The 22,946-nt window shown below is 38.0% G+C and overlaps 1 long non-coding RNA gene across 1 annotated transcript in view; it reads right to left on the bottom strand.

The window, feature by feature from the left end:
- Positions 1–560: 560 nt before the first annotated feature.
- LOC125092286 (uncharacterized) overlaps positions 561–22,946 on the bottom strand; it is a 48,229-nt gene continuing 25,843 nt past the window's right edge. The window contains exons 2-3 of the long non-coding RNA XR_007124859.1: positions 17,790–17,870; positions 561–1,344 (exon numbers count right to left, since the gene is read on the bottom strand). This is a non-coding gene — a long non-coding RNA (uncharacterized LOC125092286). The remainder of the gene's footprint in view (positions 1,345–17,789; positions 17,871–22,946) is intronic.

Raw genomic sequence — 22,946 nt, 5'->3', positions numbered from 1 at the left:
ACACAGGAGAAAATCTAGATTACCTAGGGTATGGTGGTGATTTCTCAGCTACAACACCAAAGGCATGATCCATCAAAGAAATAATTGATAAGCTGGACTTCATTAAAATTTTAAAACTCGTGCTTTGAGAAAGACAGTGTCAAGGGAATGAAGACAAGCCACAGAATGGGAGAAAATATTTACAAAAGACATGTCTGATACAGGACTGTTAACCAAAATATACAAAGAACTCTTGTATGTGCAAGAAATTCTCCACTGGAAATCTGGAACATATGTCAACATAGAGACCAGAGTAAACAAAAGGTTTTGGTTTGGAGTAAAAGTTCTTATTTTCTTTCTTTATTCTTTGCCAAGTATAATTTGTACACATTTTTTTTTTTTTTAAAGAAAACGTAGCATCAGATGCCCATTACCTTCTACGGTAGTCACTAGCTCATCTATAACCACTAGATAGGAGTAGAGATGGCTTAAAAATAAAACCTTTAAAAATATACAATCACTGGATACATTGAAGGCTGAGTATTGCTACTAGAGTTGATGGCTATAAAGTTTGAGACAGGACACAGACAGGTAACTGAGCGTTTTGTAAAAAGAAGGAGTAATTCTCTAGTTTCCATTGTTTCCTTTTGAAATTTTAGAAATCAAGAACCCATTCAGAGAATATAGGTAAAAATGTTTTATTTCAAATCTACTGGGCTCTGAACACTTAATTTCAAAGTTAGATAAATGTGATATAAACCATTAAAAAGTCTACATTTCATACTACCTGGGAGAAAAAGTGACAGAATGACCAATTGTGAAGTTGGTTATTTTGCCTTTAGCGTGACACCTGCTTTCTGAGCTTCACCCCAGCTTCAATTTTTTGTTCTCCTCTCCCTCACAGTCCTTCCCCAACCCAGTGCTTTCAAGCTCTATCCAGTTTTTCTCATGAAGAAAGGAATAGTATGATAAATGGATTCATACTAAGAGATTGTAGTTCTTTGTTTCTCAGAGTGTGTTCCCCAGAGCAGAGAAATTGGCATCACCAGGTTTACTAAGAAGCTGGATTTTCACAGGGTCCCCATGTGTTTTATATACATTTTAATAAGATAAGCGGGAGATTCACATGCACATTCAACTTTGAGAACACAGGCAGGAACATGGCTATTTTCCGGAGCTCTGTTCTAGAAGTGTGATCTCAGGGGGAGCAACTTCAGCATCAGCATGGAATCTATTAGAAATGTAAATTTAGGCCACAATTCAGACCTTCCATATCAGGAACTCTGGCAGTGGGGCCCAGCCATCAGTGTTTTAAGAAGCCCTCTAAAGGTACAGGGTATGGTGTATAACCAATGAATCTTGGAACTGAAAAAATAAAAGAAGCCCTCCAAGGGATTCTGCTGCTTAAAAAAAAAAAAAAAAAAAAGTAAAGACCACTGTTGCAGAGAATCTACATGTACAGAATTGCTCATTTCAGAATTGTGGAGCTCAGTGCAAAATGAAATGTGGAAAGGGCCGGGAGTTTATCTCATAGAACCTCCTGGCCTTCCTCCAATGTGCCTAATCCTGAAATTCAAGACTTTTTGCAAAAGCGCCCTATGTATGCTTTTCAGATTAGCCTATTAATTTGTCTCATACCTTCTAAGAGTGAATCCCTTGATACCAACTGGTTTAATTCAAGAATTCTCCATTACGTTAGCTATTCCAACCTGTGAAATTTCATACCAGCAGGACATCGGGCTGTATAGCCATTTTAATTAGCTGCCGATGACATGGAGATCATGGACTTACTGGAATTACTTCAGTAACTTAAAAAACCTCCGCAAAATTGAAGTCTCTGTCTCGTGTTTTTCTCCCCTAGCTCGTCGCCCTTTTAATCTAAAATACTGCCTGTGCGTTTCTGCATTTTTATGTCGCTCAACTAATGTTTCAGATCAGAGCCTTTTGCTAGTAAATACTGCGGCAAGGAGGCATTCTTCATGGGTTTTAATGTGCTTTTCCACTGAAGAAGGAGTGGTGATTAATACTGCTTAAACTCCAAAGTAAACAAGAAGTATATGAAAGTACGAATGATTGCCCTTAATAGTGATCACACTGTCGAATAGGGCATTTTCCTACAGTGAAAGTAGTTACAATACTTTTATTATTTTAAGATAGCCTCTAGTGTTCTTCTGATACTAGACGATGGATTAATGGAATGGTTAGGCAAAAATATTCTATTCTATTCAAATAACTTGTCTGCTGTTATTTAAAGCCTTTTTCTTGGTGTTAAGCAAAGCGAAATTGCGCTCCGCTGCAAGACTTTTCCACCGGTGTGGCTCTTAGTTCATTTCACCATTATGGCATTGAATGAGTTGCTTTTACTTTCAATAATGCTTCTTTTGTTACAAACTATGACATATTTGTTCTAGCTTACATGGAGGTGTAAAGAAGTTAGTCTCATGCCCAGAAAACTGAAGGGATCACTCCTTTGGCATATTCATGAAAGTGTTAAGCATATTCTGTGTCACTAGCCCACAACAAGAGTCTATTAGTTATGACACATTTTATGTCTTTAACAGGGGAGCACATTAGTGTAAGTGCTGCAGACTTAGAGCTTTAAGTGTGTTCTGGAGATGTGTTGAGACTTTCCTGTAAATTGTTCATACTAAGTGAGAATCACAGATAACAAAGAAAACCATCTCTTGGGGAACTTTTCTGTGTCACATTAAAAATTATTTTTGGCACTTCCTCAGAGCCCAACAACAGTACATTCGTACTGAGCTTGGAATTAATACATAGAAAGAGATAAGCCTTATTAATTAATATCCTTTCACAGCATTCAAGTGAAGAGAATCGTTAAGCCAGCCAAGATTCTACCTTTTAAAAAAGCTCGTGCAGAGTGGAAATATTGACGGGGTGGAGGAGTTTACTGGAAACAGAAGGAGGGGCGCCATTCCCTTCTAACAGAGCTGGGAAATGAAATCAGTCTACCTGTCAGGCATGTGGTAATGATTATCATCAACTGAGAAACATTCAGTTTGTATAGAAATGAAAGTATAAGCATAACTCTAATGAATGTTTAGCTTCGTCACTATTTTAAAAGTTTGATTTTTTTTGGTTTTAAATTGCAATATAAATTTTAACTTCATACATACATGCTTCTGCCTCCATCATCTGTCAATCAAACTATGCTTGATTCCAGCCTTATTTCATTGACAGAGTGAAGTCTTGTGTTTTAGAAAGTAGTAGAGATAATGAGACTGGCACTTACACTTTCCTTTTATATATTCTGACTTTTTACTCAAGTGTAGTATACATACAGTAAAGGTGGGAGTGATAAGTATATATAACTCGTTTAAGTTTTACTAACTGAATGCGATCATGGAATTAGCACTTAGATCAAAAAACAGTACCAGTACCTTGCTTCCCTAGATGCCTCTTGTTGCCCCCCTTGGGGTTTCTGCTCACCTCCTGCTCACAAGTAACCACTACTCGTCTTCTAATAGCAAATAGTTTTACTTTTATAGAAGATTCATAGAAGATCAAAGCAGATAATCAACTATACTTTCCTTGAACACCTTTCTCCTTTCCACCAGTGGCAATATCTTTATTCTTTGTTTTGGGGTCTGGCATGGATACTAAAAGGTATCTCACATAAATATCTAGATTTCTTCTATTCCAGAGGTTCTCAAAATGTTATTCAGGGACCCTGGGGACATAACCTGAGAAAGTTTTTTTTTTTGGGGGGGGGGCTGGCCTTAAGGTCAAAACTATTATGATAATAATACTAATACACTGTTCACCTTTTTCACTCACTCCATCATAAATGTATACTAGAGTTTTCCAGAGACCTCAAGATGTGATGTCACAACAGACTGAGTGAAGAAATAAATAGGAGAATCCACTTATATTCTATTAAGCCAGGTGGTAAAGGGATTCATAACAATGTAAAATGGTGACCCTCTTTCCACTTTTTTGTTGTTTTGGAAAATCACATTTTCTGTAGTGTGTTATTTAGCACTGAGTTTATTGTTACTTCAAAATGAATTAATAAGTAAACACTTGTTTTAAAAATTAGTATTAATTTCTATTATATAATTATCGATAGATCCAACATTTATAAAGGTTCTCGGGAGTCCTCAATAATTTATGAGTTTAAGAGTCCTGAGACTGACATGATTGAGAACCACTGTCCTAGTTATTCCAAAGTTTACTTCCCACATCATTCCTCTGAACTGGCTTCCATTCAGATCCCAAGTAACTTAATTGTCAAGTTTGCTTATCATTTTTCAGTCTTTGTTTACTTAACTTCATAAATTTGGGGGATTACCTTCTCTTCTGTTTTTTTTTCTTTATATCTCTGACATCCTTTATTTCCATAAAATCACTCTTATATTTTATCCTTTCTCAGGTTTACATATAGGCTCAACTTTAATTTCTCACCTGTGGTAGTCAAACTTTTACAAAATGCATTATGATCCATTTTCAGGGGTAGAATTTGATTTTACCTTACATAAAAGCTAATAAATTATTAAGCTAGCCTTTTGACTATTTTATGGATGCTCACAGAAGACATAAGACTCCTGAGTCAAAGACAAAGGACTTTATTACTCATAGCACAACAGGCCCTATGAGCATCAGGGTGTTTGTTTTGGTTCCCCTTTCTCCAGAGTCACATGGTCTTGATGTGGAGGAGCCCAGAATGTTCCACATGTAGTGGGTTTGCATTGCAACTGAAGAATACTGAGCTTAGGATATCTTCCTTTTTATAGCAAGCCTACTCATCTCTCTGGATTGTTCCTGCTAACCCAACCCTAACAAATGGCTTGAGTAAAGAGCCACTGTGGCCTTGCATTCTTGGCACACCTAGTAAGAACATGCAGAAACACTCAGGTTCATGGACTATCTCTCTCAATACCCAATTGAGAAACTTACTAATCTGGAAACACTATTAACAAAATGACAGATAACCCCCCTCACACATATAAATGTTAAAAACTTCAAGGGGTTTCAAAGTACATTTATGGACTTCTGCCTTAAATACTCATCTTTGTCAGGGTACTACCACGACCTTCTTCTTATCTCAATTTACATACACTCTGCATGTGATCAGTTACCACCCTTATAAGGGCTTAGACCTTCGTTACCTGCTTTAGATACTTTTACCCATGGTAGATGTCTTTACTTGGTTATCAAATGGGTACTTCAAATTCAGTACAGACAGGGGCACCTGGGTGGCTCAGTTGCTTAAGCATCTGATTCTTGATTTTGGCTCAGGTCAAGATCTTAGGGTTGTGAAATCGAGCCCCAAGTCAGGTTCCACAATCATCATGGAGTCTCCTTGAGATTCTCTCTCTCCCTCTGCCCCTCCCTTTCACATGCACTCTCTAAAATAAATAATAATTCTTAAAAGAAAATTCAACACAAACAACATTAATCAAATCATTATGCCCCCCCATCTTAAAGTGGGGGTGGGGTATTTTTCTGCATTGTTTAAAATCTTGATAAAAATCACCTGTCATTTTTCATCACCAAAGCTGAAATATGATGCCATTTTTTCTTTTCTCTCTGTTCTCCAATGTGTCTGATATTTTTCTCTTAGATATTATTTGTATCTGTTTTCTCCTCTCATTATCTACCTCTATAGCCTATGTTCAGGAGCTCAGCATCCCCTGCTATCATCTATAGCAAGAGTCCTGGAATAATTCTGTATTCTGTATGTATTATTCTCTGTATGTTTAGTTTCATTCCCATTCACTACATGCTCCACACCAATCCCAAGTGATAAGAAGGGAAAAGGGACGGATTTTGATATCAGACCAACTCTGAGTGTACTATGTGGGGCAATATATTGTTTCTAATACCACTCCTTATTTGTAACATCAGGGCAATGCCTTCTCCACTTTGAAGTAAATTGTTAGGATTACATAGGATGATATATGTATATTACAAGTATAATTTAGGGTTGATTCTTAGGAATACTACTCCTTTTCTGATCTTTCTCTGAAAACAATTTCAAGGCTTCCAATCACAATAAAAATAAATTTGTACTCTTACCATCAAATAGAACCCATTACTTGACCTGCCAGGCACCCAGTTTCAGTTTCCCACTGCTTTTGACAGTTTTTCCACATTGTTATATATCTTAAGTGAAATACTGATCCTTGCTACAGGAGTATAATACTAAAATTTGCTTTTACTAAAAAAAATTGTTGCTAGTACTACACTGTAAAACATACAGGAAATACATCTTTTAATACTAAATTAACAATAATGGAAACAAATATGGACTTACTAAGTATTTTTACTAAATGGCCAGTAAGTATTTGTTCATTGAAATTCTATCTCAAATGTCACAGAGGCCACAGAGAAAATGAGTAAGAAATATGTATACAGATTGTTAACCTTAACCAGATAAAAACTGCCTGTTTTTTACCCAAAAAAGAGGGGTTCATTCAGGAATAAAAGAGAATTGCAATGTGGAATAAACAAGTTGTGGCAAAACCATAGGCAAGTCTGGGGAATAAGGGAGATGTACGGTTTTTAAGGAGAAAGAGGGTAAGTTGGGAGGACTATTATGAACTAAAAGTCCATTGGAATAAACTGGGAGTTTGAAGTATGGTAGCTTTTCTTTGAGCTTTCGGAAGGTTGGATAAGTGTCTCTTTCTCTTGGGCTGGAATACTAAAGTAGTATTCAGGTGCAAGGTCAGTCTTTCTTTTGGGTCTGCAATTGACAGTGAGTGGTAGGGGTGTGAGAATTCCCCCTTCTAAAGCCTCCTGACTCCATTTTAGTGAGGTTTCTTACTACCAATTTTTACAAGATTGTAGGCAAGAAAAAAATAGTTTTCCCTCTACCCTTCTAGGTGCTTAGTTGAGACAACCCCTGCCCCCAGTAATAAAAAAAGACAGATGAATGTGAAAAAAACAGAAGTTTACTAACAGATACACTTCTTCCTGTATGTGTTAGGGACACCTCCTGTAGACATGTGGGACACCAGGAAAAACTGAGTAACTCTTTAAAACTCTTTAAAACTCTTTAAGCCATCACCTTAAATATCATCTTTAGCTAAAGACAAAAGATGTTTGGTGGTGGTGGGGAGGGGACAACCAGTTTTCAGGAAAGGCACAGTAAACAAGGGTAAAGTTGTTATAGAGATTTAAGTCCATGCCTTATCCACTGATGAGAATGTCTAGAGATTTAGTCATTCTCCTTATTCTGGTACAGGGAGTATGATATCTGTACAAATGGAGATTTCTCTTATAAATATAAATATCTCTTATAAAAGGGTAACTCCTATTTGGTTTCCAGAGCTTTTCCTATGTCTGCTGTTTTTTAAAAATAATCAGCCTTTATGCCAAAGAGCCGTATTTTGGGGTGACATATTCTATTCCCCTTCATGATCTTTCATTTATAAAAGAAATATGGTGATGAGGTCCAAATCAGAAGAAAAGAATGAACAAAAAACACCCAATTTTCAGACTAACAACCAATTACATCCTTGCTATAGACTGCAGGAGAAGAGAAAGCTGGAACCTGGAATTGTTCATGAATTAGTGAAAAGTACTGGAGTGGATGACCCCAGCTTCCCTTTGGCCTACTACTGCTCTACATTGCACTGCCTATGTTCTCTATGAGTACTTATTATTTTAACCATCCTTTAATAAGAGCTTTCAGCTTTACACAATGCAATTATTTAATTATTTCCCATATGGCGGAGGACTGTTTTAAGGAAGCAGATAGAAGAGTACTGTTTGGTTTCAAAAGAACAATTTTTGTTCAATACGTGGAGACCAATACTGACATACATCTAAGGGTAGCTTGTTTCAAAATATACTTTGGGGTTTTAATCATCAAAAGTTAATATCCACTTAGTGAATTAAACAGTTTTTAAACATTTAATTGTCACAACCAGAAGCAAGAATAACATTTCTTCTGTCCAGTAAGGTCTGTGGTCAACAAACATTTGCTAATGTTTTTCTCAGGGGATCTTTTGAGAGAATAATGTTAAGGCTGACTAATGATTGTGTTGGGTTGTTGTCTTGACTTTTTCATGGTGCTCCATCTTACACAGCTCTGTAAAAGGCTTATTAGAATCCTGCTTCAGTAAAGATACTAAATTAACAAAAGAAGAACTTCTAGGCCCTTGAGGTTTCTTTTAAATCTTAGAGGATCAGCTCTAATTCCTAATTCTGATGAATAATTTTCCCTCTGCCTTTAGTGCCCTGTAGAGGCACTGCTTATGTGGACCCAGGGCACTTTGTCCTCTTACTTCTTTTCTGTTCCGTGTACATTATTGAGCCAAGTAATTCTTAGGTCGCATCACTTTGGGAGCCATAAAATAAGGCATTACAGAACCTACCCAAAGGACTAATGACTTTAATGACTTAAATGCAGCTAGAAATAAATGCAAAATCAAGTGTAGTTAATGGATAGTATATCCACAGTGGTAAATTTATTTTTTTGATTTGTTTTATAAATAGCTATATCTCTATTAGCAGTAATAGTGAGTATAATATCAATTATCAGTGACAATTTATCCACTCTTGATAGTTTAGTTCCAGGGTGTTTGATTGGGGATGACTGGGACCATTTGCCTTCATTACTATAGTATTTATATAATATTTATATGATATAATATTTATATAAATATATAAAATTGTATTTTATATGTGTATATATATATATATATAATTCGCTCTCTTACTATAGCATTTGATTTGTAGGGAAAGAATATCTTTCTAGTATATCAACCTTCAAACTGGTAGAGAATGAAGCTTTAATTTTATTTTTTTTTAACTTTAAAAAAAAGATTTTGTTTATTTGAGAGAGAGAGAAAAAAAACAGAGAGTGCATAATCTGAGGGAGAGGCAGAAGCAGACTACCCCCCTGAGCAGGGAGCCTGATGCAGGGCTTGATCCCAGGACCCTGGGATCATGACCTGAGCCGAAGGCAAATGTTTAAGCCACTGAGTCACCCAGGTGCCCTTTAATGAAGCTTTTAATGAGTCAGAGGCATAGGAACTACTGCCCATGGTTGTATATTTTTTGCTCTGCATATAGTCACCTGGCTATGGGGGTAATTTGGGGTACAAATTCAGCCCATGCTTGCCTAGTTAAGCCCTGCACCCTTGAGTGGAATTGAAGCTTACAGAAGATGGGGTACTTTATTCCTAACAGAAGAAGTATTGTTTGTACCCAAGCCATAAGGAACTTTCCAGAGGGAGGCTTTAAAAAATTCTAAAAGGGTGCTGAGTAGAGTGAAGGTGACTCTAAGAGTAGCTTCTCTTCACAATCATATTCGCATGTGAATTGCTACCCCTTTAATATAAAATCAAGGTTTCAAAAAATCTGCTTTTTTTTTTTTGCATTTTAAGTCTTAAGGTAGTAAAAAGGATGATGGGTATCAGAAACTAGTTTTCATTAATGCCATTATCAGAATTATATTGAATTTTCTAACATACCAAATGAATAGGTAAGTAATTTTATTCACAGAACACACATTTTTACCATTAAAAGTGACATTACAGGGGTGCCTGGGTGCCTCAGTTGATTCAGCATCTGACTCTTGATTTTGGCTCAGGTCATGATCTCAGAGTTGTGAGACTGAGCCCCGTGTCCAGCTCCTTGCTCATCATGGAGTCTGCTTGTCCCTGTCCCTCTCTCCATGCTCCTCTCCTCGCCATGCATTCTCTCTCTCTCTGTGTCAAATAAATAAATAAAATCTTTAACAAAAAAGTGACATTACACATGCTTACATCTGAGCTCTTAATTTTGTTATTCTGAGAGAGAAAACGTGTGTGTGTGTGTGTGAAAGAGAGAGACAGAGACAGAGATAGAGAACTGTTACCCACATATCACTGGAAAATAATTGTGCTCATGGGCAAAATTTTCCTTGGGCCTTGTGATTATTTTTCTCTCAGTATGCACCCCTGCTCTCAGGGTCTTGCTCTTTCTGTTTCTTAGTATATTTCTCCTTGGATATTGACAATAATAATAGAAAGTTTAAATGTAGCTACCCTGACAATCAGATTTAATGGAAGAGAACAACATTTCAGATGATCTGATCTGACAGTAGATTTGCCTAAATATTTAAACGTAATTTTATTGAAATTAGATGGAATTTATGGCATATATGGGAGTTTACCAACATATAATGAAGCCACCTTCCTCTATATCATGTACAAAAATAAAAATCCAGGTCAATTAATATAGTAACTGGTTTAAAATATCTATAAAGTTATTATAATAGCATATACCTTAAGAAATACCAGCTTAAGTGAAACATTACTTCCAGAAGCCATAAGGTAAAATATTAACGTTAGTAAGTTTTATTATATAAAGATTACTGTGGTCAAAGTTTTTTTTAAAAAGTGTGCCAAAGTTAACGTTCAAGTATAGGACCGAGAGAAAATATTGCAGTGCATATGACATATAAAGAGTTAACTTCTAGAATATAGGACAGACCACACAAATCAATAAGAATATGACCTGACATTTGGCAAATGGAAAAATGCAGATGGCCAGTAAACTTTCAAATCTTTATTATTTATTTATTTATTTTTAAATTTTTAAGTAAGCTCTGTGCCCAACCTGGGGTTGAACTCATGACCCTGATATCAAGAGTCACGTGCTGTACAGACTGAGCAAGACAGGCACCCCGAGAGGGCCAATAAACTGTTAAAAGAATGCATTATTGTAGTAGTAATCAGAGATATTTGAGTATTAAAAACTAAGAGACATCATCTCATAAGCAGGACTGAAAACAGTTGTTAGCAATCCACTAGGAGAGAGGTCATAGGAAAATGAATATTCTAATTCATATTAGTATATTATTTGGTAGAAAAATTTGATTGTGCCAGTCATAATTTAAAATGTAGCTATCTTTTTATCCCTTAATTCCATTTCTATGTCTCTGATCCAGAAGAAATAATGAATATTCCCACAAATATTCAGGTACAAGAATATTTGTACACCTCTCTTTAATACTGCAGATATCATATGCTGTATCTGTCCACAGTGCATAGCCTGTGTTTGCTCATCTACGTCTTGCAAAGAACCTATAAGTTGGTGTGGATATTATCCCCAATTTATGTTTGAGAAACATCTTTCAAGGATACTAAGGAGACACAATGACAAAATACAGCATGGGATCTTGAATTGGACCCTGAAACAGAAAAGGCCATTAGCGGAAAAATTGGCAAAAAACAAAGTCTAGAGTGAAAAATAATGTGCCACTGTAAATTTCTTAGTTTTAATAAATGTACCATAGTTATGTGACATAATATTAGAGGAAGCTGGGTGAAGGGCATATAGGAACTGTCTGTACTATCTTTCCAACTTCTCTGTAAATCCATATTCATTCATTTATTTATTTATTTTTAAGACTATTTGAGAGAGAGAGAGAGCACACATGAGTCAGGGGTGAGGGAGAGTAGCCTCCCTGCTTGAGCCTCCCTGCTGAGCAGGACTCTGGGTTCATGACTTGAGCAGAAATCAAGAGTTGGACACTCAACCACTTTAGCCAGCCAGGCGCCCCTACATTCACTTTTTTAAATAAGTTTGTTTGGTTTTTTTTTAAAGATTTTATTTATTTATTTGACAGACAGAGATCATACGTAGGCAGAGAGGCAGGCAGAGAGAGAGGCAGGCAGAGAGAGAGGCAGGCAGAGAGAGAGGAAGGCAAGCAGGCTCCCTGCTGAGCAGAGAGCCCGATGTGGGGCTCCATCCCAGGACACTGGGATCATGACTTGAGCGGAAGGCAGAGGCTTTAACCCACTGAGCCACCCAGGCGCCCCTTTAAATAAGTTTTTAAAGATACTCTCAATATCCCAGTTAGCAAGTGGCAGAGCTAGTTGGGACAGTGGGAGAGAAAAGCCATCAAGAGTAAAGACCCTTTAAATACATATAGGCAGGCAAAGGACCCATATAGACCCAGAATTTGAGAATACAAATTCTGTTATTTGCAAGTTTATTTTTCTTAAATAATATTTTCTTAAATATATTTCTTAATATTTCCTAAAAATAATTTGAGGCCAGCAGTTTTAGGCATTGTTTTAGTTGCTCAAAAATGCCATAAAAATCTTGTCACTTTTTAGATTTCTGTTCTTCTATAACCTAGAGTGTTCTGGGTTTTTTGTTTGTTTGTTTGTTTGTTTACTATCTCCTCTTAATGGTATTTAGCTGCCCTAGATCTAGGCATCATTTCTGAGTTCAAAGGATGAGAAGGGAAGGGATGAGCCCAAGAAGTTTTCCTCTACTTTGATCAGAAAGTTCCCTAGCAGATTTCCATTATAGTTTGTTGTCTGAAAGTGGGAGATGGCAAGAAATAAAGGAGATTGATAATAATACCTGCGTTAGCGAACAATAAAATCAGGCCCCAAAATGTAGATGGTAATTCAATCTATGGTACTAGGTCCAGGGAAAATGTGTAGAGCTCAAAAATATTTGCAAAAGATACATTTGCTAAAGGACTGTTACCCAAAACATACAAAGAACTTTCAAAACTCAAGAAAAAGAAAACATACAACATGATTAATAAATGGACTGTAGACAGGTGTCTGGTTGGCTCAGTCAGTAGAGCATGCAACTCTTAATCTCAGGGTCTTGAGTTCAAATCCCATGTTGGGTGTGGAACCTACTTAAAAATAAAAATAAATTAACAGGCCAGAGATATGAACAGATGCCTCACCAAAGAAGATAGACAGGTGGCAGATAAGCATATGAAAAGAAGATTCACGTCATGGTACCACTCCACACCTATAGAGTGGCCAAAGTCCTGAACACCAACAGCACCAAATGCGGTGAAGATTTGGAGCAGGAGGAACTCGCTTGGCTGGTGGGAATGCCAAATGGTACAGCCACTTTGGAAGACACTCTGGCGATTTCTTACAAAACTAAACATATTCTTTCCATACAATCAGGCAGTTGGACTCCTTGGTATTACCCTAAGGAGTTGAAAACTGAAAACATATGTCCACAGAAAAACTTGCCCATGGGTATTTATAGCAGTTTTATTCATAATTGCCAAAACCTGGAAGTGCTCATTGACGTCCTTCAGCATGTGAATGGATAAACTGTGGTACATCCTGACAATGGAATATTATTCCGTGCTAAAAAGAAATGAACTATCAAGCCATGAAAAGATATAGAAGAACCTTAAATGCATATTCCTAAGTGAAAGAAGCTAATCTAAAAAGGATACAGGCTATATGATTTCAGCTATATAATGTTCTAGAAAACTCTGGAGACAGTAAAAAGATCAGTGGTTACCAAAAGTGGGGGCAGGAAGGATGATGAGGCAGAGCCCAGTAAGGTTTTAGGGCATTGAAAATACCCAGTATGATACTGTAAGGATAGATACATGCCGTCATACATTTGACTAAACCCATAGACTATATAACACCAAGAGTTCCTTAATGTGAAATCCTGGCTTTGGGTGATTATGATGTGTCAATGTCAGTACATCATTTGTAACGAATGTACCACTCTGGTTGAGATGTTGATAACAGAGGATGCTATATATATGTGGGGCCAGCAGGTATATGAGAAATATCTGTATCTTCCTCTCACTTTTGATAGGAACCTAATACTACTTTTACTTTATCAAGTCTTTTGAAAGATTGAAATCATAATAACTTACTGGGGAAAAATGAAATCGCTAAAGGGGAATTCATTGGTTCCTTCATGGGGGGTAGCAATGTGCACATTTGTTCCAGGCACTCTACTAATCATTGAAGAGCCAGCCTGCATTATAATGCAACGTGACAGGAACCCAAACAAATGCCTAGGTGTTTGCAGTGTTCATAACAGACATGACCAACTAATTCCAGACTTCTTTCCCACTCCTGCCAAACACAACTTCAGAATCATTATGAGCACTACCCAACAGTAACCACTAGCCATTGATCAGAATTTGGCATGCTGGATATAACCTTTTTATTATCCCTTATCTAGTACATTGTATATATGCTAGAATTGAACCTTAAAATAAGTGTGAAGAATAATACAGAATTTTCTTAAAATAAGTCAAAGCTCTGCGTTGAATTTAGAAATACACGTGTTTTAATTGAAGAACAGTAATTACATATGTGTTACTGTGTTCTCATAGTCCTTTGTCTCCTGATTTATAAATCATATGCTAAGTGTGTACATATTTTTCTTTCCTTTACATCCATCTCATATATTTACAAAAATGCAGACTGCAAAGTTATCACCGTGATTAATGCAGAGTTTAAAAATTTCCCAGAATATATCCTCTCTCTTTTATATATTCAAATAGATAAAAATTTAGGAATGTATTAAACTTTGAAAATTACTGGAAAATATTTCTCAAATGCATCTGTCTTTACTATATGTGAAATATACTGATGGCTGGCACATTTGGTTCTGCATCTAGTAATCTATGTGTGAGTTAGTTACTTTTTCTGCGCTGGTTGGAGGGATTTAATCCCCAACCTTCCACGAAACCTAGCAAGTCAAAAAGTCCAAATTTTGTCACACTACACAGTTGATTTTGCATAGGAATGGTCTTAAAATAAGCACATCTAGTAAGCATTTTAAAAGATGATAATGAAATATGCCACCTACAAATAAGAGCTACCATTTTTGAGCACAGCATCCATGAGAAGCAACTTGCATTCATTATCACATGTAACTGTCGCAATAAATTATCTTGTTTAATTACTACAGTTGTCACAAAGCAGTCTTGAAAGGTGTCAGTGTAACTGTTTAAGGATGAAAAACAACTGAAGTTTAGATTCAAGGTCAATACAACTAGTATGTTGCAGAGCTAGGAAGTGAATTCAAAGATAGCCCCATAGAAAAGTGAGTAGGATTAAATATCTTATTGAGTAAATACAGTTGATTGATTTTCAGGTGTTATAGACAAATGCATAGCTATGTGTTATTACATGTCTCTTGAGAATCTACAGAATGTAAGCCAGGGATAATGCCTCTGCAGCCCAGCCTACATTTCCTAGACTCCCTTGTCTCTAACCAGGCTCAAGCCATGGCATGAAAGCATTCATGTCATCTCCCTAGAGGCAAAGCTGCTGGTCCTAGACCTAGTCTTTCCTCTGTCTGTAAGCTAAAATTTGGCTGTGGCAGTGGCCAAAGTCTACCATGCAGAGGAGGAAACCAGCCCAGCAGGTGGCAGAACAAGATGGAAGGAACCTGGTCCCTGCTTGTGGCAATTCTGGAATTGAGCCTGGAAAATTCCCTACTGGACACATGTCTACATGGGACAGAGAAACCATTTCCCATCTTATTTAATTCAATGTAAACTACTATCAGTCTCTTAGAAAATTTAGCCTTAACAAACACAATGTGGTTATTTGATTTTCTTTACTGTCACTCTGCCTTCACCCTCTACTTGAACCCTAACCCTGACCTCAACCTTAAGCCCTTTCTTTCTGCTCTTGATTCAAAAAAACTAAGAAATGGAAGATAAAAATCACATCATAATATGGGACCACAGGACACAGTTGTGTATTCTATATCTTCACATAATATTTGACAGTTCTCATTGTTCTTGCTCATTCACGCTTTAATTCAGGTTTACTTCATTACTGTTTCTCAACAGAATTTTATTAGTACCTGCTATAGACTAAATGTCTGTGTTCTCCCCAAATTCACATGTTACAATTCTGTCCCGTAACGTGATGTTATTAAGGGATGGGGCCTTTGAGAAGTGATCAGGTCATAAGGACAGCGCCTCATGAATGGGATTAGTGCTCTTATCAGAGAGGTCCCAGAGTCTCTTTTGTCGTGTGAAGTTATACCAAAGAGACAGCCCTCTAGGAAGTGGGCTCTCATGACACACCAAATCTGCTAGTGCCTTGATCTTGGACTTTCCAGTCTCTACAACTATGAGAAATAAATTTCTGTTACTTAAAAGCCACATGGTTTATGGGGTTTTGTTTTAGCAGCCTGAACAGACTAAGACAGTATCTACACTTTCCAGACATGCCATATTGTAGAGGGAGAGGAAGATAAGTAGAATCCTCTCTTATTCACAATCCAGTGGGATTTCCGACCTGCAAAGAAATAAATACCATCTCACTGTTCAGGAGTAGAGAAAGAAACAAAGTCTTGTGGGAGATTAAAGGAAAGTCACTTATTTATGTTAGGGATTTCAAGGAGGGTTTCCCAGACTGAGTTTGTCTGTTCAGGCTGCCATAACAAAATACCATAGACTGGGTGGCATAAATGAAAGGCATTTATTTCTCACGATTCTGGAGGCTGGGAGTCCAAAATCAAGATGCTGACGAATTTGGTTTCCTAGTGAGGGCCCTTTTCTTGGCTTGCAGATGGCTGCCTTCTTGCTGTGTCCTCACATGGCAGAGAGAGAAACAGGGGAGGGAGGGCAAAAGCATGAGCAAACTTTGGTCTTTCTCTTTTTATAAGGATGTGAACCCCGTTATGGGAGCTCCACCCTCACGACCTCATCTAAACCTAAGTACTTCCCCTGGGCCCTACCTCCAAATACCATCAGTTAGTGTTTCAAGGTATAAATTTTGAGGTACACAAACATTCAGTTCAAACACAGATGATGTAAAAGTGTACTGACTACTGGAGGTTCACTGACTTCTAGCCTTCGAGTCCAGTTTGTTTTTAAGGACTGGGTGCAGGAGAACCAAAGGCCCCCGTGTTCTCTCTTCATTCTGCAGATATGGTGGTATTTGGTTTACTCTCTGCCTGGGACTGTGTAGAATAACTATCCCTTCACCTTTATAAGGCTGGAAATAACTTCAAATACTGTCTTGTATTAGAAAGGGCTTTGTGTTAGTTTTGTGTGTTTTTTGTTTTGAAGTAATTACAAGTCTTAGGAAGTTCTAAAAATAGTATAGTGAGATCGCCTGTACTTTACGTCCAGCTGCCTCCCGTAATAAAATAGTGTAGAATTATGGTACAGTATGAAAACCAGGACTACCGAGCTTACCCAGATGTCACCACTTTTTACAAGCACTTTGTGTGTGTGTGTGTGTGTGTGTGTGTGTGTATATGTGTAGTTCTGAATCTTACCACACATGTAGGTTTGTGTAACTACAGCTACAATCAATATAGCAAACTGTTCCTTCGCAAGCAAGGAACTCCCCTGTGCTTTCCCTTTACAGTAGCGTACTCCCCAGCCCTGAACCATGATAACAACCTCTATGTTTTCCATCTCTATAATTTTGTTATTTTAAGAATGCTATGTAAATGGAATACCATGATATAAACTCCCCCCCTCCTCCGCTTTTCTTTTTCTTGAACAGCAATGATACAGTACAACACATGTGATCCATCTCAAGCAGATACCGTCTCTCATCTGGCTAGTTGGTGAGGCTTTCCCTGGATCCTTCTTTGTAATAGCTGCTCTTGCTACCTCTCCTCTGTTTATGTATGGGAACAGAAGCCAGACTATATATAGCTGGCCACCTCGTCTTGACTAAGAGACATGTAGGACCACATTCCTAACCAGAATCACTCCTAAGGGGCTTAACAGAGTCCAGTCACCTAGTTTATATGTGAAGGGACACTTTTTCCACAGTGTACTTAAGGGGATGATGTAATATGCTCATTAGAAGGTTGGGGCAGCCGTTTGGGTTATTTTTCCATGGAAGGCTAATGATATACATTGACATTGGTGACCACTGTTGCATCTTTGGATGATGAAGTAAGAGTGAGGGGAAAGAAAGCCAACTGGCAACAAATACCAAGCATTAGCAGCATGGTGCTTCACTGGCTGGACCATCGCGAGAGGTCAGACTAGAACACGGAGACCAGGTCGGCGGTGAGCATTGTTGTACCAGGGCACCTAGTGAGTTGGCAGCAGGTATTTGTCTTACCTTTGATGGACGAAACAAGATGGCTTCTTTGCTGCTAATAGTTAGCGTGCTCCTCAGGGCCAAGGCATAGGTGTGCTCCTGCTGTGGAAAGGAAAAAGACAAAGGGTGGGTTTTTCTTGACTGACTCCAAACCTTCCTCACATCTTTTTTTTTTTTTAAGATTTTATTTATTTATTTGACAGACAGAGATCACAATTAGGCAGAGAAGCAGGCAGAGAGAGAGGAGGAAGCAGGCTCCCCGCTGAGCAGAGAGCCCGACGCGGGGCTCGATCCCAGGACCCTGGGATCATGACCTGAGCTGAAAGCAGAGGCTTTAACCCACTGAGCCACCCAGGCGCCCCCCTTCCTCACATCTTAGAGCAGTATCAGATGGGCTTTATTAAGTGTAAAAAGTTTAGTTGTGGGGCGCCTGGGTGGCTCAGTGGGTTAAAGCCTCTGCCTTCGGCTCAGGTCATGGTCCCAGGGTCCTGGGATCGAGCCTCATATCGGGCTCTCTGCTCAGTGGGGAGCCTGCTTCCTCCTCTCTCTCTTGCCTGCCACTCTGCCTACTTGTGATCTCTGTCTGTCAAAAAAATAAAATCTTTAAAAAAAAAAAAGTTAAGTTGTACCATTACTAGAAAAAACATAGACATGTATGTATGCAATTTAGGGTTAGAGAAAACTTTCAAAGTGTCATAATAATATAAAAAAGTGACATTTTCAAAAAGCTTATATAAAATAATATTTTTGGCAATGTTTAATACATAAATTAAAAGACAAGTGACAGATGGAAAACATTATATAGTATAACAGGTATATAGTAGACAGATGTGACACACACAAAGGAAAGGGTTAATATATTTAGTATATATTTATATAATGTTATATTTATTTCATTTATTAATGCCTCTTGATACGTAAAGAAAAAAGCTATAAATTCTCCAATAGACTAAAAATGATGTAAACAAGCATTTTTTTTAGGATAGCTGACACACAATGTTACATTAGTTTTAGGTGTACAACATAGTGACTCAACAACTCTATGTATACACTATGCTCACCAAGAGTGTAGCTACCATCTGCCATCATACAACACTATTACAGGACCATTAACTGTATTCCCTGTGCAGTTTCCTTTATTCCTGTGACTTATTCATTCCATAACTGGAAGTCTGTGTCCCCCTACTTGCCTTCACCCATTTTGTCCATCCCCGCCAAACCCCCACCCGGCAACCACTGTATTCATAGGTCTGATTCTGCTTTTTTTAGAAAACAAATATAAGTATCTATCAGTTGCTACTTTGTGTCTGGTATAGTGCTATGTAATGAGAAAAGAGCAGCATATCAGAAATTTAACATTGTATTGGAAGCTTACAGGAAATTCATAGTTTAATAGGAATAATATTAATGGTCTATAAACACCAATAATAAATACAACCATACACTTAGCCAAAGGAGTGTAATCCAAACAATCATAAAATGTAGTTTTCAACTCATTAAATTGCCAATGAATAAAAAAAGGAGAATAGTCAGTGTTGATTTGAATGTTGGGAAATAGGCATTCTGCAATCTACTAACAACTTCTTGGATGTAATTACCAAATATATGAAAATTATTTAACATATGCACACACACACACACACACACACACACACCTACACCACAAGGTTATAGCATTGCTTAAAAGTGTGAAAAAATGGAAACAACGTCAATATTATACAAAGGGGGATGGGACAAGAACTTTATGTTACACTTTCATAATGGAATACTATGCACCGTTACAAATCATGACTTAAAACTGTTATTTATATACAAGTTTTCAGACCAATGTGCATAGCATTTTATCTGTGTAGAACTAAATACACACGTGCCATGAAAAATGGTGCTTTTCTCTAGGTGGTGAGTTTTCATTAGAATGAAATTACTTTTACTCCTACTCTGTATTTTCTTCTCTTTTTTTTAAACTTAGAATTAATACTTATTACCTGTAAAGACAAAACAATGAAGAAGAAGAGGCAGATTAAAACACAGGAGTTATAACACATTTAATGTTAGTCCATTAGCATTTCCTTGAGCTCTATTTTGTGTTTTCAAGGCTGTTCAGGAATAGTAGCTAGTTTGACCCTCAAAACAACTCTGTGAGTTAAGCATTATTTCAGCTGAGCAAAAAGAGCCTCTAGAACACACTCACAGTAGGAGCGTCAAATCAAAGCTTTATCACCAGTGAATTAAAAGAAAATTGTACACATTAACCAGTGTTGGAAGCCCAAGATGAGACAGACATTGTAGAGATACCCTCCCACTTTGTTCTCTTTCCCCCAGGAGATGCAGTAGAAGCCTGTGTGCTCACTTCTTAAACCCAGTGGGGTAATTGCGAGCAGGTGGAAACTGCCAAAATCAGGTTGTGCACACAAAGCATACTAAATAGGCCACATGGGGAAAACTGTTTCTTCCATAATAAAAGTTGGACTAGTATTGTGTGGCCACATGCTTTCTTCCACCTGCAGTTTGCTGTATAATGCTTCCAGCGAGGCTCCTTGCAAACTTAAATATCGTCCTCCAAATTTCAGGACAATCCCTGTGATCTGTAACGGGCATTGCCTGGGTGCATATGCCCCTACACATACAGACAAAACACTTTAAAAAAGCAGTGTTTTTACTTTTTAAAATTTTAATCTCCTGGGACAGGTATTAATATTCTTCTTGTGTAGCTACTAAAGTCAAGACGATGTAAATGTGGTTGACTAGATTGACATAGTGCTGGTGAGTTGCCCAGCCTGGACTTAAAACCGAGTTTCTTGGGGCGCCTGGGTGGCTCAGTGGGTTAAGCATCTGCCTTCGACTCAGGTCTTGATCCCAGGGTCCTGGGATAGAGCCGGCCAGTGTCTTGGGCTTCCTGCTCAGTGGGGAGTCTGCTTCTCCCTCTCCCTCTGCCCATCCCCTGCTCCTGCTTGCTCACACGCACACTCTTTCTCTCAAATAAAATCTTAAAAAAAGTTTCTTGGTTCCAAGGCCCATTAATGTCCTGCCACCTCCGGGGTCCCCAAAATTATTTTTGGCTCTGAAATTCTAAAAGTTTGATTCCTTGTAAGAGGAGAGCTTTAAATTATGCAGCATGTTGCTCTCAGTGAGGAATCAGGGCACAGTAAGATGAAAGTGATTGGTCAGCCACGGTGTAACCACTAAGGACACCATCAACCTTAAGAAATTGTAGGGTCAAGACCAGACAGACAGCTATGTCTGTCTGTTCACCATTGTATCTGCCTTAGTGATCCCATAAGTGAAAAGCTTATTCTCCAGTTCATTAAACCATGGTTAGCATGACTATGTAATACTTGTGTGCGTGCGTGCGCGTACACACACACACACACACACACACACACATTCAAATGTGCTCAACTAAATTTTGTTTTCACTTTTGACAAGTCTCATGTTGCTCCACCAGTAGAAACTGACAAAAGGACCTAAGTTTAGACTTGGCCAAAAACACAGTATTCTTAATGGATAAATTTTAAGTTGCAGAGCTGTTTTTTCCATGGCAATTTTCTGAGTTATTCAATCACTGGAACTTCTGAAAATTCCTTTTCAGTAGAGCACCAAAGTAATTCTGTTGCTCTGAAGTTCTTGATAACTTACTTAATATAGTACAGAGGATTTTTTTTTTTTTTTTTTTGAGGTAAAGCTTGATTTCCGAGCTCTCGCTGTCCCTGTGTTTTCCACTGTGAAGCTCTGAGTGGGTAGACAACCCTTTGCTGGGGCTGTAGTGCTCTTCTGAGGAGCCAGGGACCTTCTGAAACTCACAGGTTTCATCATAAAGAGGATTACAATGGATTTATTGTACATAGGAAGTGAGTTATGAAGTGTTTTCTGTTAGGCATCGTTTTAACAGAGAATCTTTCTTGAAAATTTGGTGTTGGCAGAAAAGAACACTCTTGCCTGAATGAACAAATTATTTTGTTGAGCAGAGATTTTCCCATAAACTCAGTCTTCCTTGAAGAGTTATCGATTTACTTCTTGGCTTATGAATCACTAGTAAGACTAAAGAAATCAAAAGGAAAATTAAAAACATATACTTCCAAGTGAGCAAAGAGTTGAATCTTTTTATTTTTCATCCTCTTTGTTGTGTACATGGTTAGAGAAAGCTCAGGAGCAGCTAAGTAGCCATTTTCTTAGTAGTTCTTGGCATAATCAGACCCCACCCCAAAAAATAACCATTATTTTTTTTTTTAAAGATTTTATTTATTTATTTGACAGAGAGAGATCACAAGTAGACGGAGAGGCAGGCAGAGAGAGAGAGAGAGGGAAGCAGGCCTCTTGCTGAGCAGAGAGCCCGATGTGGGACTCGATCCCAGGACCCTGAGATCATGACCCGAGCCGAAGGCAGCGGCTTAACCCACTGAGCCACCCAGGCGCCCCAAAAATAACCATTATTGATTAAAAGACCAAATGTGGGTAATATAGACATCGATGCCTGCTGTGTTTGTGGGATCTTCAACTTCTGTATTTAAATGTTAGTAATAATCAAATCAGGTAATAGATATTTTTAGTCATAAGGTCATGGTAAGTGTGCCCAGAATGTGTTTCACAAACCTGAAGAAATGAAGAAGATGACACATTCTCACATCCCCTTTCTAGAAAGCTTCAGTAACAAGTTTTATTTTTTAAACAGGACAGGAAACACACTGTTCTGTTTCTTGAATACCACATGTCCCTTGCAGCTTCAGGATGTTTCTGTACATGCTTGTTCTTTACGGGGAATGTTTTATCCACCTCTTCCTTGTCCTCAGATTTAAAAAAAAATTTTTTTTAAAGATTCTATTTATTTGACAGAGAGAGATCACAAGTAGGCAGAGAGGCAGGCAGAGAGAGAGGGGGAAGCAGGCTCCCTGCCAAGCAGAGAACCCGATGCAGGACTCGATCTCAGGACCCCGAAATCATGACCCGAGCCAAAGGCAGAGGTTTAACCCACTGAGCCACCCAGGCACCCCTTGTCCTCAGGTCTTAACTTAAATGACAGATACTTACAGAGGGAGGCTCTTTCTGATTCACTTTCACCACTCCCCCCCATTGTTCTCACAGTATTCATACTTACCCTTATATTCTAATATTTGTATGTATTCTACTTATTTGTGTGCTTGTTAAATTGTGTGATTCCTTTTGTGATGCAAGGTCCTCTAA

This window comes from Lutra lutra, chromosome X, assembly GCF_902655055.1.
Source record: "Lutra lutra chromosome X, mLutLut1.2, whole genome shotgun sequence".
Classification (NCBI taxonomy): Eukaryota; Metazoa; Chordata; class Mammalia; order Carnivora; family Mustelidae; genus Lutra; species Lutra lutra.
Note: the sequence above shows the minus strand (reverse complement) of the source record. Positions and strands in the feature narration are given on the sequence as shown.